The sequence below is a fragment of the Bufo bufo genome, chromosome 3 (genome assembly GCF_905171765.1).
Source record: "Bufo bufo chromosome 3, aBufBuf1.1, whole genome shotgun sequence".
Taxonomy (NCBI): domain Eukaryota; kingdom Metazoa; phylum Chordata; class Amphibia; order Anura; family Bufonidae; genus Bufo; species Bufo bufo.
Window position 1 is genome coordinate 706204056 of NC_053391.1, and position 13792 is coordinate 706217847.

The following is a 13792-nucleotide window of genomic DNA, read 5'->3' on the forward strand; positions in this document are numbered from 1 at the left end:
CCTCAATGTGGATTTGAAGCTCTCCCATTTGTCCTCAGTATTATTATGTGACAGTAGCTGCTCCCAGTCTATGCCCTGAAATGCTGCCCTCAACCCGGGGAAATTAGCCTTTTTCAAATTCAGTGTCTTTGCTCTGCCTGATGGAGTTAGCTTCTTATAGTTTAGGGGGAATATAATTATATTGTGGTCACTATTACCCAGTGTTTCTTGTACAGTAACATTTCCAATGAGCTCTGCTTCATTAGAACTTACCAGATCCAAACTGGCCCATAAAGTGGTCCTGCAGCAAGTTGAGGAATCTTCTCCCCTTTGCGGTTGAGGCAGAACCGTGACCCCAGTCAATGTCTGGGAAGGTAAAAATCTCCCATTATGAGCACTGTACCCACCTGTGCAGCCGCTCTATTTGGTTATACAGTTGAGCTTCCATCTCCTCTGTGATGTTAGAGGTCCATAGATTACACCAAGTGTTATTTTTTTCAGTGCTTATATCCCTTTGAACTTCCACCCGTAAGGTTTCCACATCCTCACCCACAATTGCCTCTTTCACACTGGTCTTCAGAACCCTCCTCACATACAGGCACAGACGCCACCACCTTTTCTATTGACCCGGTCTTTCCTAAATAGTGTAAAACCCTGAATATTAACATCCCAGTCATGTGAGGAGTCAGCCATGTCTCAGCCCCACCGACTACATCTAGGTGCTCTTCTAGTACCACAGCCTCCAGCTCCCCCATTTTTCTAGCTAGACTTCTGGCATTTGTGAAAATACATATTAAATGACTTTTACCTGTAAAGTGAATATCCGGGATTTTTGGTTACCTTGGTTGATGTTTGTATGTAACAGGTTCTTGTCACCAGCAGTTCTGTATTTCATCGGTGTCGTGTTCTGCCCAGTCTCCTTACTTTCCTCACTAACCCCAGCCCCCACTGTCCCCTTCTATATCCCACTCTCTATCTACACTATCTACCCCCTTATTAGTATGACCCCCCACCCTCCCCCACATCCTAGTATAAAAGCTCCTCCAGCCATCTAACCATTTTCCCCCAGGGCAGTTGCACCCTCCCCATTGAGGTGCAGCCCGTCCCTACTGTAGAGCCTGTAACCGACAGAGAAGTCGGCCCAGTTCTCCATGAACCCAAACCCTTCCTTCCTGCACCAGCTTCTGAGCCACTTATTTAACCCCTAAGCTCCCGTTGTCTCTCTGGTGACGCTCGTGGCACTGGTAGTATTTCTGAAAACACTACCTTGGAGGTCCTGGACTTGAGCTTCTCTCATAGTTCCCTAAAATAATTTTTAAGGACCTTCCATCTCCCCCCATCATTGGTGCCGATGTGTACCCTGACCGCCGGGTCTTCCCCAGCCCCACCCAGCAATCTGTCAATCCGATCCGCAATATGCCGAACCCGAGCACCTGGCAGACAGCACACTGTTCGGCATTCACAGTCTCTGCAACAGATGACCCTCTCTGTCCGCCTAATAATAGAGTCCCCTACCACCAGCATCCCTCTGACCTTTTCTGCACTACTACTCCCATCCTTCCTGCAGCGGTCATCCTCCTGGGTGCTAGGAGAAACGCCCTGCTGCAGTGTTGCTGGCTCTAACCCTAATATCAGCCAAACAGGCATATTTACTAGGGCGTGCCAGCTCAAGACTAGCCTCCCGGGGACTTTTCCCTCTACCCCTTCTTCCTACATTAACCCAACTGCTGACCTGATAGTCCTGATCCTGCCCTCCTCCCCCCACCTCCATTTCACTGACCCCAGTCAGCGCCTGCGCAGTGAGGTCTAAGCCTCGCTCCAGGTCTGCAATGGCCCGAAGTACACTGCTCAAAAAAATAAAGGGAACCCTTAAACAACACAATGTAACTCCAAGTCAATCGCACTTCTGTGAAATCAAACTGTCCACTTAGGAATGACAATCAATTTCACATGCTGTTGTGCAAATGGGATAGACAACAGGTGGAAATTATAGGCAATTAGCAAGACACCCCCAATAAAGGAGTGGTTCTGCAGGTGGTGACCACAGACCACTTCTCAGTTCCTATGCTTCCTGGCTGATGTTTTGGTCACTTTTGAATGCTGGCGGTGCTTTCACTCTAGTGGTAGCATGAGACGGAGTCTACAACCCACACAAGTGGCTCAGGTAGTGCAGCTTATCCAGGATGGCACATCAATGCGAGCTGTGGCAAGAAGGTTTGCTGTGTCTGTCAGCGTAGTGTCCAGAGCATGGAGGCGCTACCAGGAGACAGGCCAGTACATCAGGAGACGTCGAGGAGGCCTTAGGAGGGCAACAACCCAGCAGCAGGACCGCTACCTCCACCTTTGTGCAAGGAGGAACAGGAGGAGCACTGCCAGAGCCCTGCAAAATGACCTCCAGCAGGCCACAAATGTGCATGTGTCTGCTCAAACGGTCAGAAACAGACTCCATGAGGGTGATATGAGGGCCCGACGTCCACAGGTGGGGGTTGTGCTTACAGCCCAACACCGTGCAGGACGTTTGGCATTTGCCAGAGAACATCAAGATTGGCAAATTCGCCACTGGCGCCCTGTGCTCTTCACAGATGAAAGCAGGTTCACACTGAGCACATGTGACAGACGTGACAGAGTCTGGAGACGCCGTGGAGAACGTTCTGCTGCCTGCAACATCCTCCAGCATGACCGGTTTGGCATTAGGTCAGTAATGGTGTGGGGTGGCATTTCTTTGGAGGGCCGCACAGCCCTCCATGTGCTCGCCAGAGGTAGCCTGACTGCCATTAGGTACCGAGAGATCCTCAGACCCCTTGTGAGACCATATGCTGGTGCGGTTGGCCCTGGGTTCCTCCTAATGCAAGACAATGCTAGACCTCATGTGGCTGGGGTGTGTCAGCAGTTCCTGCAAGACGAAGGCATTGATGCTATGGACTGGTCCGCCCGTTCCCCAGACCTGAATCTAATTGAGCACATCTGGGACATCATGTCTCGCTCTATCCACCAACGTCACGTTGCACCACAGACTGTCCAGGAGTTGGCAGATGCTTTAGTCCAGGTCTGGGAGGAGATCCCTCAGGAGACCGTCCGCCACCTCATCAGGAGCATGCACAGGCGTTGTAGGGAGGTCATACAGGCACGTGGAGGCCACACACACTACTGAGCCTCATTTTGACTTGTTTTAAGGACATTACATCAAAGTTGGATCAGCCTGTAGTGTGTTTTTCCACTTTAATTTTGAGGGTGACTCCAAATCCAGACCTCCATGGGTTAAAAAATTTGATTTCTATTTTTTTTATTTTTGTGGGATTTTGTTGTCAGCACATTCAACTATGTAAAGAACAAAGTATTTCAGAAGAATATTTAATTAATTCAGATCTAGAATGTGTTATTTTTGTGTTCCCTTTATATTTTTGAGCAGTGTATTTCAAGCTGCTTATTTAGATCCAAGATCTGGGCTTCCAAGTCTGCAGCGTGGTGGCGTCTAGTGCAAATGTATTCACCCTCGAACGGCTCTTAAGGCACGCATTACTTGCATTTGGGTGGTTCAGCCTCCAGCATGCCATTATGTAGCTAGGGTTCAGCTTTGTAACGAAGGCCATGTAGTCAAAAACTGTAAGGGAGCATGCTGTAAATATAAAAAATACACCGTCAAGCATCCCAGTTCCAGTGCTGTGGCACCTGCCTCTGGTGGTTCTGGTTCCTGCCCCAGTCAGTGGCCTCAGTGGTCTCCTGCTGTTTGCTGCAGAGGCAATTGATTGTCTGGTAGTGCTGATACTGTTATAAACAATGTCACCTGCACTCCAGGAATGTGGTGGTGCCACGTGGAGGGCTTGTGACGCCGGACAGTCTCAGTAGAAATGACCATGGCACTCAATACATTCATCAAGAAGCTTGCTTCAGTTTTACAAAGTTCTTTGTGGTCCGGAAGGTTCTGTATACTCAGAGTATCCAGCCACTGATGGAAAGCACATTCCGGTCATTTATCGACCTTCCCCAGCAACACAAGGAAGGTGCATGAGGTGCCTTCATCCTCATGTTGTAGAGGTCAATGAATGAGTATATGGAACATTCTGGACCACACTGGTAATTTCTACTGGCAGTGGGGACATGCATGGAGACGGCGGGATATGTGAAGCTGCAACAAGGCATGTCTGGCCCCGGTGTCGTTTTTTTTTTGGTCAGTCTTGCACTGAACCTTAAGGGATTCAAGAAGAAAAGAAGAATTTACTGGAGATAAGTCTTGGGCATTATATGGAGCTGAAGACCAGACGCCTTGCTGCACCTTGCTCCCCATCAGGTGGGTCTCACAGGATCATTTACTAGCAACATCCCAGCCACTGCACGTGGCAGCATGCTGGGGGTTCAGGGGCCGCAAAGTGACAGTTACCACATAGAATCTAAAAGTGTTCTGTAATTAGATGATGAAATGATGGAGGAGCTTGAAGTAAAAAGCATCAGACATGGAACTGATGGAACATGAGGAGCCCCAAAGAGAAGGAAACTTCTACTGGCCGTTCTGGTAGATGCACAAGGGTCACACCTCATAGATGGCCCAGAAAACATGGTACAAAGTCCCAATATCAACCCCCACCCAGAGAGCATGTCCTGAATGACGTCCTTCCAGCTGATGTGCACGACCCCGGTCAGCTGTCCGCTTCTTGTAAAGTCTTATGAAGGTTATGACCCACAACTGTCCACTCTGCTGCAGGGAGATAAACGGCTTCTCCGGCCTAGGAGCCGCAGAACCCAACCAGTAACATGTGCCGCCGTTCCACCGTGTGGCTCAAGCTCCAGCCGATTAGGGTCCCTGCCGGAGCGGAAGTGGCCATTCAATGATGCACTGTTCAAGCACGCATGAGCAGGAGACTGGTGATTGGCTGCAGTGGTGACATTCTGGACACCGGCTCTTCGTTTCAGATGGCACGTGACTGCTGCAGCCAACCACTGTTCTCAGCAGTCATCGGCGGTATACTAGAAGTGCAGTTTATAAACAGGCGCTCCAGACAGGGCTGAAGAGGATTTTTTGTCATACACTATTGCCTGGCTTTTCTGAAATCTCTGAGAGTAGCTCGGAGAACCCCGATAAGGCTCCATTCACACGTCCGTGGTGTGTTGCGGACCCGCCAAGCACCCCTATAGAAATGCCTATTCTTGTCCGCAGGCTGTGGACAAGAATAGGACATGTTCTATCTTTTGCGGAGCTGCGGACCTGAAGATCGGGGCCGCGCTCCGCAAATGCGGATGCTGACAGCACACTGTGTGCTGTCCGCCTCCATTCCGTCCCCATAGAAAATGAATGGGTCCGCACCAGTTCCGCAAAATTACAAAGCGGATGCGGACCCATTTGCGGACGTGTGAATGGAGCCTAAGAAGCAGTAATTTCACCACCTCCTCTTCTGTGGCCTCATCTTCTGTGGATAGTCCTTATCAGAACTGACAGCAAAACTAACACCTACTCATAGCAACCAGCGTGGAGCAGTGAGAATGGACTCTTTACTGTAAGAGCAGTGAGACTATGGACTCTTTACTGTAAGAGCAGTGAGACTATGGACTCTTTACTGTAAAAGCAGTGAGACTATGGACTCTTTACTGTAAGAGCAGTGAGACTATGGACTCTGTACTGTAAGAGCAGTGAGACTATGGACTCTGTACTGTAAGAGCAGTGAGACTATGGACTCTGTACTGTAAGAACAGTGAGACTATGGACTCTTTACTGTAAGAGCAGTGAGACTGTGGACTCTATACTGTAAGAGCAGTGAGACTATGGACTCTATACTGTAAGAGCAGTGAGACTATGGACTCTTTACTGTAAGAGCAGTGAGACTATGGACTCTTTACTGTAAGAGCAGTGAGACTGTGGACTCTATACTGTAAGAGCAGTGAGACTATGGACTCTGTACTGTAAGAGCAGTGAGACTATGGACTCTTTACTGTAAGAGCAGTGAGACTATGGACTCTATACTGTAAGAGCAGTGAGACTATGGACTTTATACTGTAAGAGCATTGAGACTATAGACTCTTTACTGTAAGAGCAGTGAGACTATGGACTTTATACTGTAAGAGCAGTGAGACTATGGACTCTTTACTGTAAGAGCAGTGAGACTATGGACTCTATACTGTAAGAGCAGTGAGACTATGGACTCTTTACTGTATAAGCAGTGAGAATGGACTCTTTACTGTAAGAGCAGTGAGACTATGGACTCTGTACTGTAAGAGCAGTGAGACTATGGACTCTTTATGGTAATAGCAGTGAGACTATGGACTCTTTACTGTAAGAGCTGTGAGACTATGGATTCTTTACTGTAAGAGCAGTGAGACTATGGACTCTTTACTGTAAGAGCAGTGAGACTATGGACTCTTTACTGTAAGAGCAGTGAGACTATGGACTCTATACAGTAAGAGCAGTGAGACTATGAACTCTTTACTGTAAGAGCAGTGAGACTATGGACTTTGTACTGTAAGAGCAGTGAGACTATGGACTCTATACTGTAAGAGCAGTGAGACTATGGACTCTTTACTGTAAGAGCAGTGAGACTATGGACTCTACTGTAAGAGCAGTGAGACTATGGACTCTTTACTGTAAGAGCAGTGAGACTATGGACTTTGTACTGTAAGAGCAGTGAGACTATGGACTCTATACTGTAAGAGCACTGAGACCATGGACTCTTTACTGTAAGAGCAGTGAGACTATGGACTCTTTACTGTAAGAGCAGTGAGACTATGGACTCTTTACTGTAATAGCAGTGAGACTATGGACTCTATACTGTAAGAGCAGTGAGATTATGGACTCTTTACTGTAAGAGCAGTGAGACTATGGACTCTTTACGGTAAGAGCAGTGAGACTATGGACTCTTTACTGTAAGAGCAGTGAGACTATGGACTCTTTACTGTAAGAGCAGTGAGACTATGGACTCTTTACTGTAAGAGCAGTGAGACTATGGACTCTATACTGTAAGAGCAGTGAGACTATGGACTCTATACTGTAAGAGCAGTGAGACTATGGACTCTTTACTGTAAGAGCAGTGAGACTATGGACTCTTTACTGTAAGAGCAGTGAGACTATGGACTCTATACTGTAAGAGCAGTGAGACTATGGACTCTATACTGTAAGAGCAGTGAGACTATGGACTCTTTACTGTAAAAGCAGTGAGACTATGGACTCTTTACTGTAAGAGCAGTGAGACTATGGACTCTATACTGTAAGAGCAGTGAGACTATGGACTCTTTACTGTAAAAGCAGTGAGACTATGGACTCTTTACTGTAAGAGCAGTGAGACTATGAACTCTTTACTGTAAGAGCAGTGAGACTATGGACTCTACTGTAAGAGCAGTGAGATTATGGACTCTTTACGGTAAGAGCAGTGAGACTATGGACTCTTTACTGTAAGAGCAGTGAGACTATGGACTCTTTACTGTAAGAGCAGTGAGACTATGGACTCTATACTGTAAGAGCAGTGAGACTATGGACTCTTTACTGTAAAAGCAGTGAGACTATGGACTCTTTACTGTAAGAGCAGTGAGACTATGAACTCTTTACTGTAAGAGCAGTGAGACTATGGACTCTACTGTAAGAGCAGTGAGATTATGGACTCTTTACTGTAAGAGCAGTGAGACTATGGACTCTTTACTGTAAGAGCAGTGAGACTATGGACTCTACTGTAAGAGCAGTGAGATTATGGACTCTTTACTATAAGAGCAGTGAGACTATGGACTCTACTGTAAGAGCAGTGAGACTATGGACTCTTTATGGTAATAGCAGTGAGACTATGGACTCTTTACTGTAAGAGCTGTGAGACTATGGACTCTTTACTGTAAGAGCAGTGAGACTATGGACTCTACGGTAAGAGCAGTGAGACTATGGACTCTATACTGTAAGAGCAGTGAGACTATGGACTCTATACTGTAAGAGCAGTGAGACTATGGACTCTTTACTGTAAGAGCAGTGAGACTATGGACTCTATACTGTAAGAGCAGTGAGACTATGGACTCTATACTGTAAGAGCAGTGAGACTATGGACTCTTTACTGTAAGAGCAGTGAGACTATGGACTCTATACTGTAAGAGCAGTGAGACTATGGACTCTATACTGTAAGAGCAGTGAGACTATGGACTCTTTACTGTAAGAGTAGTGAGACTATGGACTCTTTACTGTAAGAGCAGTGAGACTATGGACTCTTTACTGTAAGAGCAGTGAGACTATGGACTCTTTACTGTAAGAGCAGTGAGACTATGGACTCTTTACTGTAATAGCAGTGAGACTATGGACTCTATACTGTAAGAGCAGTGAGATTATGGACTCTTTACGGTAAGAGCAGTGAGACTATGGACTCTATACTGTAAGAGCAGTGAGACTATGGACTCTTTACTGTAAGAGCAGTGAGACTATGGACTCTTTACTGTAAGAGCAGTGAGACTATGGACTCTTTACTGTAAGAGCAGTGAGACTATGGACTCTTTACTGTAATAGCAGTGAGACTATGGACTCTATACTGTAAGAGCAGTGAGACTATGGACTCTTTACGGTAAGAGCAGTGAGACTATGGACTCTATACTGTAAGAGCAGTGAGACTATGGACTCTTTACTGTAAGAACAGTGAGACTATGGACTCTTTACTGTAAGAGCAGTGAGACTATGGACTCTATACTGTAAGAGCAGTGAGACTATGGACTCTTTACTGTAAAAGCAGTGAGACTATGGACTCTTTACTGTAAGAGCAGTGAGACTATGGACTCTATACTGTAAGAGCAGTGAGACTATGGACTCTTTACTGTAAAAGCAGTGAGACTATGGACTCTTTACTGTAAGAGCAGTGAGACTATGAACTCTTTACTGTAAGAGCAGTGAGACTATGGACTCTACTGTAAGAGCAGTGAGATTATGGACTCTTTACGGTAAGAGCAGTGAGACTATGGACTCTTTACTGTAAGAGCAGTGAGACTATGGACTCTTTACTGTAAGAGCAGTGAGACTATGAACTCTTTACTGTAAGAGCAGTGAGACTATGGACTCTACTGTAAGAGCAGTGAGATTATGGACTCTTTACGGTAAGAGCAGTGAGACTATGGACTCTTTACTGTAAGAGCAGTGAGACTATGGACTCTTTACTGTAAGAGCAGTGAGACTATGGACTCTATACTGTAAGAGCAGTGAGACTATGGACTCTTTACTGTAAAAGCAGTGAGACTATGGACTCTTTACTGTAAGAGCAGTGAGACTATGAACTCTTTACTGTAAGAGCAGTGAGACTATGGACTCTACTGTAAGAGCAGTGAGATTATGGACTCTTTACTGTAAGAGCAGTGAGACTATGGACTCTTTACTGTAAGAGCAGTGAGACTATGGACTCTACTGTAAGAGCAGTGAGATTATGGACTCTTTACTATAAGAGCAGTGAGACTATGGACTCTACTGTAAGAGCAGTGAGACTATGGACTCTTTATGGTAATAGCAGTGAGACTATGGACTCTTTACTGTAAGAGCTGTGAGACTATGGACTCTTTACTGTAAGAGCAGTGAGACTATGGACTCTACGGTAAGAGCAGTGAGACTATGGACTCTATACTGTAAGAGCAGTGAGACTATGGACTCTATACTGTAAGAGCAGTGAGACTATGGACTCTTTACTGTAAGAGCAGTGAGACTATGGACTCTATACTGTAAGAGCAGTGAGACTATGGACTCTTTACTGTAAGAGTAGTGAGACTATGGACTCTTTACTGTAAGAGCAGTGAGACTATGGACTCTTTACTGTAAGAGCAGTGAGACTATGGACTCTTTACTGTAAGAGCAGTGAGACTATGGACTCTTTACTGTAATAGCAGTGAGACTATGGACTCTATACTGTAAGAGCAGTGAGATTATGGACTCTTTACTGTAAGAGCAGTGAGACTATGGACTCTTTACGGTAAGAGCAGTGAGACTATGGACTCTATACTGTAAGAGCAGTGAGACTATGGACTCTTTACTGTAAGAGCAGTGAGACTATGGACTCTATACTGTAAGAGCAGTGAGACTATGGACTCTTTACTGTAAGAGTAGTGAGACTATGGACTCTTTACTGTAAGAGCAGTGAGACTATGGACTCTTTACTGTAAGAGCAGTGAGACTATGGACTCTTTACTGTAAGAGCAGTGAGACTATGGACTCTTTACTGTAATAGCAGTGAGACTATGGACTCTATACTGTAAGAGCAGTGAGATTATGGACTCTTTACTGTAAGAGCAGTGAGACTATGGACTCTTTACGGTAAGAGCAGTGAGACTATGGACTCTATACTGTAAGAGCAGTGAGACTATGGACTCTTTACTGTAAGAACAGTGAGACTATGGACTCTTTACTGTAAGAGCAGTGAGACTATGGACTCTATACTGTAAGAGCAGTGAGACTATGGACTCTTTACTGTAAAAGCAGTGAGACTATGGACTCTTTACTGTAAGAGCAGTGAGACTATGGACTCTATACTGTAAGAGCAGTGAGACTATGGACTCTTTACTGTAAAAGCAGTGAGACTATGGACTCTTTACTGTAAGAGCAGTGAGACTATGAACTCTTTACTGTAAGAGCAGTGAGACTATGGACTCTACTGTAAGAGCAGTGAGATTATGGACTCTTTACGGTAAGAGCAGTGAGACTATGGACTCTTTACTGTAAGAGCAGTGAGACTATGGACTCTTTACTGTAAGAGCAGTGAGACTATGGACTCTATACTGTAAGAGCAGTGAGACTATGGACTCTTTACTGTAAAAGCAGTGAGACTATGGACTCTTTACTGTAAGAGCAGTGAGATTATGGACTTTGTACTGTAAGAGCAGTGAGACTATGGACTCTACACTGTAAGAGCAGTGAGACTATGGACTCTTTACTGTAAGAGCAGTGAGACTATGGACTCTTTACTGTAAGAGCAGTGAGACTATGGACTCTATACAGTAAGAGCAGTGAGACTATGAACTCTTTACTGTAAGAGCAGTGAGACTATGGACTTTGTACTGTAAGAGCAGTGAGACTATGGACTCTATACTGTAAGAGCAGTGAGACTATGGACTCTTTACTGTAAGAGCAGTGAGACTATGGACTCTACTGTAAGAGCAGTGAGACTATGGACTCTTTACTGTAAGAGCAGTGAGACTATGGACTTTGTACTGTAAGAGCAGTGAGACTATGGACTCTATACTGTAAGAGCACTGAGACTATGGACTCTTTACTGTAAGAGCAGTGAGACTATGGACTCTTTACTGTAAGAGCAGTGAGACTATGGACTCTTTACTGTAAGAGCAGTGAGACTATGGACTCTTTACTGTAAGAGCAGTGAGACTATGGACTCTTTACTGTAAGAGCAGTGAGACTATGGACTCTTTACTGTAATAGCAGTGAGACTATGGACTCTATACTGTAAGAGCAGTGAGATTATGGACTCTTTACTGTAAGAGCAGTGAGACTATGGACTCTTTACGGTAAGAGCAGTGAGACTATGGACTCTATACTGTAAGAGCAGTGAGACTATGGACTCTTTACTGTAAGAGCAGTGAGACTATGGACTCTTTACTGTAAGAGCAGTGAGACTATGGACTCTATACTGTAAGAGCAGTGAGACTATGGACTCTTTACTGTAAAAGCAGTGAGACTATGGACTCTTTACTGTAAGAGCAGTGAGACTATGGACTCTATACTGTAAGAGCAGTGAGACTATGGACTCTTTACTGTAAAAGCAGTGAGACTATGGACTCTTTACTGTAAGAGCAGTGAGACTATGAACTCTTTACTGTAAGAGCAGTGAGACTATGGACTCTTTACTGTAAGAGCAGTGAGACTGTGGACTCTATACTGTAAGAGCAGTGAGACTATGGACTCTACTGTAAGAGCAGTGAGATTATGGACTCTTTACGGTAAGAGCAGTGAGACTATGGACTCTTTACTGTAAGAGCAGTGAGACTATGGACTCTTTACTGTAAGAGCAGTGAGACTATGGACTCTATACTGTAAGAGCAGTGATACTATGGACTCTATACTGTAAGAGCAGTGAGATTATGGACTCTTTACTGTAAGAGCAGTGAGACTATGGACTCTTTACTGTAAGAGCAGTGAGACTATGGACTCTTTACTGTAAGAGCAGTGAGACTATGGACTCTATACTGTAAGAGCAGTGAGACTATGGACTCTTTACTGTAAAAGCAGTGAGACTATGGACTCTTTACTGTAAGAGCAGTGAGACTATGAACTCTTTACTGTAAGAGCAGTGAGACTATGGACTCTACTGTAAGAGCAGTGAGATTATGGACTCTTTACTGTAAGAGCAGTGAGACTATGGACTCTTTACTGTAAGAGCAGTGAGACTATGGACTCTACTGTAAGAGCAGTGAGATTATGGACTCTTTACGGTAAGAGCAGTGAGACTATGGACTCTTTACTGTAAGAGCAGTGAGACTATGGACTCTTTACTGTAAGAGCAGTGAGACTATGGACTCTTTACTGTAAGAGCAGTGAGACTATGGACTCTATACTGTAAGAGCAGTGAGACTATGTACTCTTTACTGTAAGAGCAGTGAGACTATGGACTCTTTACTGTAAAAGCAGTGAGACTATGGACTCTTTACTGTAAGAGCAGTGAGACTATGGACTCTTTACTGTAAGAGCAGTGAGACTATGGACTCTTTACTGTAAGAGCAGTGAGACTATGGACTCTATACTGTAAGAGCAGTGAGACTATGGACTCTTTACTGTAAGAGCAGTGAGACTATGGACTCTTTACTGTAAGAGCAGTGAGACTATGAACTCTTTACTGTAAGAGCAGTGAGACTATGGACTCTACTGTAAGAGCAGTGAGACTATGGACTCTTTACTGTAAGAGCAGTGAGATTATGGACTCTTTACGGTAAGAGCAGTGAGACTTTGGAATTCTCTGCCATACAAGGTGGTAAGCTGATTTATTGTACAAGTTCATTGTATAAGTTAAAAGGTCTTCATGCCTTTTTTGAATATGAAAATATTGAAGTTATAGGCGCTTGAGATGGGACATTGATGCAGATTTATTCTGAATGTAAGATTTGTGTCAATAGGGCAATTTATTTTCCTTATCATGGGGCAAGTGTATCTGCCTATTGTCATGTTCAGGGGTTTGGAGAAGCGTTCACAGACAAGACTAAACATATGGTGCAAAACACAAAGATAATCAGAATCAAACTGGACATAGGGCAGGGAACAGTGCAGCCCTAGTCTCACCCGACCACTGTCACTACCTGCTTGGATGATCTATCCTAAACGACGTCCCTATGCTGATTATGTGCAGGGACCTAGTCCAAGCACCAACAATTAGCACTGCTGGAACCCAAGCAGACCAATCAGACAATCAGGGTCACAATAACCAGATCAAAGACTCAGAATCGGCATCAAGGCATAAACTGGAACCCAAGCAGACCAAACAGACAACAATCAGGGTCAACAGCAAACCGGATCATAGACAAAGAATCAAGATTGGACTCTCAGGATCAAGGCATGAAGCAGAACCCATACAGATCAGGATACACGCAGGAAGCTTGGTGTTCACTCACAGAACTGGACATTACCAAAGACATATCAGACATCGATGAACAATCAGGCTGACCACAAACACTCTGGCCAGGATAGCATACACGCTGCACACAGCTTTCCTGGAGACAGGACAGACGGATCTCCTAGACATATGGCTCAAAGATCTGAATAGTGTGATGAGGACATCGGAAAAACTGATGTTCAGACACACCGACCAAGAACACCGAGAACATGGAAGTCACAGTTCACACACACCCACCAAAGTCCGCAGCCACCATACACAGGACACGTCAACTG